The following is a 6,748-nucleotide window of genomic DNA, read 5'->3' on the forward strand; positions in this document are numbered from 1 at the left end:
ATTTTTTCTATCTCTATACCGTTTTCCTTTAGATTTTCTCGCGCACATATGTTGTTATCGGCGAATTCATAGATTCGGTAAGTCCTAAACCATTCCTCTATTATTTTGATGATACTCATGGTTTTGTCTTGTTTTAATCGTGAACCATGTTGAAAGTTGTGAATTTGGTGCTAGCCATATTTTATGTAGATTTGATTGACTTCCCTGATTGTTCCATTATACGATCATCAGGTTGAAGATATGGCAGTCGATATTGATGGTTTTGATGCTGATAGTGATATGAGAACCATTCCAAGAGGCGTCATGGAATCTTGACCAATATTGGAGCACACCTTTTGGCCTAGTGAGGAGAAGTGCAAATACTTTGCTCGGTAAGCTGAGAAAGGTTGAAGTTACAAAATATAGTTTTTACTCCAGTGTCCAATATTATACATGATATTCTATAGGTGGCTATTGGGTACATTCATAAGGGTTGGTGATGCTGTCTTGGATTGTTTTGCTACATTCCCATGTCTTCGTGACACACTGTGATCATCTACAATGACATTGCATCAACATTGAGTGAGATCTCATGTGTTTATGACACGTGTGTTTCCACAGGAGCAGCTTTTGAGTGGGCTAGGATCAACTCTTCATTTTGACAATGTTTTACGATCGGGAAAGACACATCCACCTACATTGCAACCATCGCATCCCCATGAGCCCATGGTGTCGTCTATTCACCGTCGAGTACATGTCCATCTATAGTATGTGGTTTGACATACCACGACCAACTGCTCTGCAGGTCACTCTTTCTGTCGCTATCCATGGGGACACCACCAGCGCACCTAGCTAGATAGATGTGCCACCACTAGAATTTTAAAATAAAATTTATATTGTTTATTTCATATGAACTCATTTTGTGTGTAATTTCACCTTCAAACTTTGTATTTGTTCTTATCACCATATTTAAATTTTGCAAATTATTGCTTTCTACAACATGACAAGTGAGATTAGTGCATTGTCATGTTTAATAATTGGAAATTTATATGAAATTTAACCAATGGTGTTTGAAATCTTGAAGTGACACCTTGTTTAATGTCATATTTTATTCAAAAAGCAGTCAGAAGACATGGTGTGAATGCCCGTAAAAAATGAAGTGACTTTGAGTTTTCTATAAAAGGTTAAAAATTCACACGCACAAAATAAAGTGACTTTGAGTTTTCTATAAAAGGTTAAAAATTCACACTCATCATTGATTTGCAATTTTCCTCTACACTTATTAACAAGCTTCTCGTTTAGTCTTTTTTGTGTCCACACATTTACCATGCCGAGGGATAATCGTGGACAATGCATTGCATGTGGGAAAGCCACTCAATGCAGGTAGATGCAGGGTTCTAGGCAGGCAGATGCAGGGTGGTTTGATGTTGAATCTTGGAGTTCTATTGAGCTTGCATGCAGTGATGTTGTGCATAGGTGGTTATGATGGTGTTGGCTGGTCCACAATCAATATGTATGGCTATGGGGATGGTTCAGATGATGCTGGTGGGATCCTGTCTGTGTTTTTGGTCTCATGCACCTCTCGATGGCTTGGTGGATATGCTTGGGCAGGGTGGTAGTCCCCCAAGCATTGGTGTACCGCCACGCCCAAGCATGGTGGCATCCCCTAGCCTCTGGGTGGCTCCCTTGTTAGCCTGTGCTGGGTTTTTTTTGGCATGGCTCGCTCTCTCGATTGGGTAGCTCCTATGTTAGCCGGTATTTTTGACAGTTTGCTCCTTGGTCAGGTGGTAGCCGATTCTGGACGCCCTAGGGCATCCAGAATCGGCTACCACCTGACCAAGGAGCATAGGAGCTACCCAATCAGGAGAGCAAGCCATTCCAAAGAAAAACCAGCACAGGCTAACACCAGAGCCACCCAGAGGCTAGGGGATGCCACCATGCTTGGGCGGGCCGGAACACCAATGCCTGGGCGGCTACCACCCCGCCCAAGCATATCCACCAAGCCGTTGAGAGGCACATGAGACCAAAAACACGGACAGGATCCCACCAGCATCATCTGAACCATCCCCATAGCCATCCATATTGATTGTGGACCATGCAACACCATCAGAACCACCTATGCACAGCATCACTGCACGCAAGCTCAATAGAACTCCAAGATCTAACATCAAACCACCCTTCATCCTCGCATGCCTAGAGCCCTTTTGCAAGATTGAACAGGCCCAGGCTTGGGAGCAGGCAAAGGCTCATGATGAGGGAAGAGGGGCCACCAATGAAGAGCCCATTGACAACATGGAAACTACCTACACAGTCCATGGACCCCAACCCTTCCATGAAATCAAGCAGCCGCACCATGTGTGGTTTTCTGTCGAAGAGAGGGGGCCGCCAAGGTTCTCGGCCAGGTAACCCCCTCTCGAGTTATCCCCCATTACCTTCACCTCCAAACCCTAGCAACCCTAGCTGTATCCTTTTCTGATCCTATGAACTATACTAATCAGCATGCTGGCAACAGTTAACTAATCTCCCTACGGACATATTCTGTGCAGGGGACTTTAATATGGTTGAACAAATTTTTGACAGGTCCAACTCTCAAGGGCAGGTGAGCTCTGACAATGAAAAAATGCATTGGACAAAAATGGTTGAGTCTTTGAATTTGGTCGATGTGTCTGAGGATATTGGGTTTACTTGGATCAATAAGCAAAGTGTTAAGATCTGCTAGACTGGATAGGATGTATATGTCTCTGAATGTAATGTAGGAACATTGGCTGATTAAATGTATAACTGATGCCTCCACTTTGCTCTCTGAGCATAAACCATTAATGTTTGAACAACTGAGATATGAGAATGTCTGCAAGGCTGGATGGCCCCATTTAGACCAGACCTTGTTTGGTATTAAAAGTGTCAAAACAAAAGGGAAAGGTATTATAAAGAACTATTTTTCCCTTCACTCGTCTCTTGCTAAGGCATGGGAGGCTGTAGTCAAAGAGATTCAAAAAACTGTGACCAGGTATAAGAGACCACTAGAAGAGTGATGATAGTTGGGGAGATTCTACATATTGAAGAATCTCTCTCCAAAACTGACTCTTCCCCTGCCAGACTCCTAGAGCTTAGAGATACACTGAAGCAAGAAGAGCTTCTTGAGGCAAACAATGCCCTTGCCTACACCAAGGAATTTTGGGTTGGGAAAGTAGACAAGCCTACGAAAGAAGTGTATAATTTATCGAAAAAGAAGAAAACAAAGGATTTCATTCCTTATTTGAAAGACATCAAAGGTGGCTAGGCTCAAACTCATACGGAGAATTTACATATTGTCCATGAGTTCTTTACAAATATTTTCTTTGGTCTCCCAAAGAGAGAGAGAGAGCAACTCAAGAGGCAAGAGCTTACATAGCTAAGGTCAAAAGGAAGATTGTGGATCCAAAAATTGCCACATCCTTGACCAGCCTCTCTCTCTAGGGGAGATCAAAGAAACTATTTGCAATCTCAAGACGAGCAAATCTCCTGGATTGGATGGAATACCAAATGAATTTACATCCAATACAAAGACTTCATTGGTCCTTACCTTCTCCTGCTATGGCAAGAAGCTGTTAGCAAAGGAGCTCTTCCTGCTTCAGTTAATACTCGAGTTGTCAAACTCATACATAAAAGAGGTGGCAAGGAGGATCTCATTAATTGACTCATCACATGTTTAACTTCTATCTATAAAGTTTTTGCTCTATCCTTAGCTAGAAGACTCGGCCCTCTTATGTATGATGTCATTTTACAAGAACAGAAAGGCTTTATCAAGGGCATATTTATACTCGATGCTATCATCTCTTTGTGGGAAGGTATGGAGCATGCTGTAGAGAATGGTCAGGACTACTTTTTTCAAAGTGGATTTTGATAAGGCTTATGACAGAATGGAATGGGATTTTGTGCTGCAGTCCTTGCATGATATGGATATGGGCAGAAAGTTCATCAAATTTGTGCATGTTCTCTCTGGGAATGCTTTCGCTAGAATTTATGTTAATGGAGAATTATATGATGTAATAACATTAATGAGATCAATCAGGCAAGGCTGTTCAGTGGCTCCACTGCTTTTTGATGCCTCTTCTGATGCTCTTAGTTGGCTGGTCCAATAAAAAAGCTCAGAATAATGGGATCACATTGGGCAGTCCTTGAGAGTCAAAACTTTAACACCCTCTCTAGAGCTCATATTGGACATAAATAGTGAAACCAAGTCGATGAAGAAGCTAACATGGACACCCAGTAATTGATCAGTCTACTCGATACACCTCGATTATGCTACCCTTAACTTTGTACCTTAGAAGAATGACGAGCATCGATTGCCTTTAGAAAATTGAAATGTAGACCACACTATGCCTGGTCTATATGGAAAAAATCTCTCATTGGAGCAAAAGCATAACATTAGAGTTTCAAATACTTTCTCCCTCAATGAAAGCTGTCTGTTCTAAGTAGATGAAATGGCCCTATTGTTCACTTCCATATATTATTGACTTATGGGGAAAATGAAGTGGTAGCTGCTCCCTATCGACGACCAAAAGTGAATTCAATCACAAGTATTTCTCACTGAGTATCGGAATCTCACTACCATGTAGCCAGAAGATACCGATTGTGTTCCTTAATAATGACAACCTTAATCTTCTATCATATCCATCCGCACTCAAGGAATGGAACTGCAAGGCACGTCCCTATAGCGAAGTTCCTTGGTGAGGCTGTGTCCCGGTACTTGAGTGCTCTGCATAGGATGGCCTCTGTACTTGAGTGCTCTGCCATAGGATGGAGGCCTTCCTATGGTTTAAACTTTCATTTTGATCCCTTTCGAGGGAAGTCGCGTTATTCTCCTGAGCGACGATAGATGAGGGCTGAGAGTCACTAAAGTACCTTGCCCCCGTAGGGGGGTCAGCCTCAACAGAATGGGATTGGGAGGTGGGAGGGAGGCACCACCAATCGTAGCGGACGCCACCTGTGAGCCGAGGCCCTTCCAAGCGGGTATGGCATTTCCTTTGGGAAAACTATCGGGTTTCAAAGCGATAAGCTACCTTGTAGATGAAACTTCAATGGGAAGGCCAAAGCAAGTCCAGCAATACCTGGGCCTTCGATCTGAGGTATTTGGTCGTTGTCATGCCCATAACTTGTTAGCGACGTGGGTCCCTCAAGAGCTTTGCTCTAAGAGGGTAGATAAGCCTCGCCTCTTGGGGAGACGAGTCCTCACATAGTCCAAGGGAAACTAGTGACAAAAGCATATGACCTAGGAGTATGGGTGTAATGAGGTCTTTTGTCATCTCTTCCCCCCTTTTGAATTTAAATTGTATTTACCTTGTCTTGTTTTGTTTTGGGGAGACGACAAAGTGTACCGATCCCCGATCCTAAAAGGAAACAAAACAAAACTCTAATATGTGTTGCAATATTTGCAATTGGAAAATTTGGGCCACATGTGATAGTTAAGATTTAAGTCTCACCCTTCATGTAGTAGGAATTTTTTAAAACTTTGTCTCATGATCAAGGTTCTCAAGGTTCTTGCAAGCGAAGAAAGCTTTGATCTGATTCTTACCAGCGACATTCTTTTATGTAAGTCAATTACCTCTCAGGATTTGGTTTGGCTTCCAACCCTTCTCTTTTCTTGATGCCAAGTTTTGTTGTTGTTTCCCATTTTCCTTCCCTAATCTTATTAAGGGGTCCAGCATACTGAGCATGCCTCTTTCAGACAGCGTATTAAATGTAAAGAACTGAAGTTAAACAATGTTTATAGTCATCTAACATGCAGCAAAACTTATGCTAGAAACATCCATAGCCAATGTTGGCCATAATGCCCTTGGAAACAAAGTAGCCTCACCACTTGATCTTGTACCAAATGTTTCCCGTTTAGCAGCACATGTGCTGCCCTAAGGATAGAAATGTACTGATCCTGACAGGGGATATGCTTCAAGACCATGTCATTGTCCTGGTAGTTGAGGTGGCCTCTGATTAAGGTAGCTATAACTAGCTCTTACAAATTCACTACTGAGCCCCTCAAATCTCTTGGGTATGTGTTAGCAGCAGCTAACCCAAGCCACTAAAGGCCAAATCCAAAGTGGCTAGAACTATATTTTCCAATTTACATTTACAGGCAAGCTCCACAATTTTGATGTGACAACTTAGGTAATTTGCTGATATTTGGGGATATATGCGGGAATTATCAGAGTAGCATGGGGCCGAGAGAGAGAGAGAGAGAGAGAGAGAGAGAGAGAGAGAGAGCTGTGAATTAACTTGCACATTTGTAGCAGTGTTTTACTTCTTTTTTGTTGTTGTTTTGAAGTGCTTGAGTGAATTTGCATATGTAAAGCAATACCCAAACCTGATCAAAACACTTCTTGTTCTACTTAAGGCCTGTGCGCCGCCTGAAGATGTTTTGATAAGCTCCTTACAGCCAAGTATAGCTAGCAACAAAAGTAAGGAGGTGACGAACACAAGAAGTTTTGGACAGATTCTCACAATAATTCCCACATTATGACATACCTCAACATCATGAGCTTTTGTGAGGGAGGCACGGCATACCTAGCTAGGTACGATTGGGGGTAGGGGACCGCCGGCCCGGTCCCAATCGTACCTAGCTAGGTAAGCGGTGCCTCCCAAGCCGAAACTCATGATGTTATGCATTATATGAAAAACACTCAAACAAGCTCCCTTTTGCTACATGAGAAAATTTCTAAATCTTCTTGTGCCTGGCTCAAGTGATGCAAGGCTAGCTTTGTAATTCTTTTTGAGATATATCTGTGGCTCAAAGTTG

This window comes from Adiantum capillus-veneris, chromosome 1 (genome assembly GCF_014529385.1).
Source record: "Adiantum capillus-veneris isolate H3 chromosome 1, ASM1452938v2, whole genome shotgun sequence".
NCBI classification, from domain to species: Eukaryota; Viridiplantae; Streptophyta; class Polypodiopsida; order Polypodiales; family Pteridaceae; genus Adiantum; species Adiantum capillus-veneris.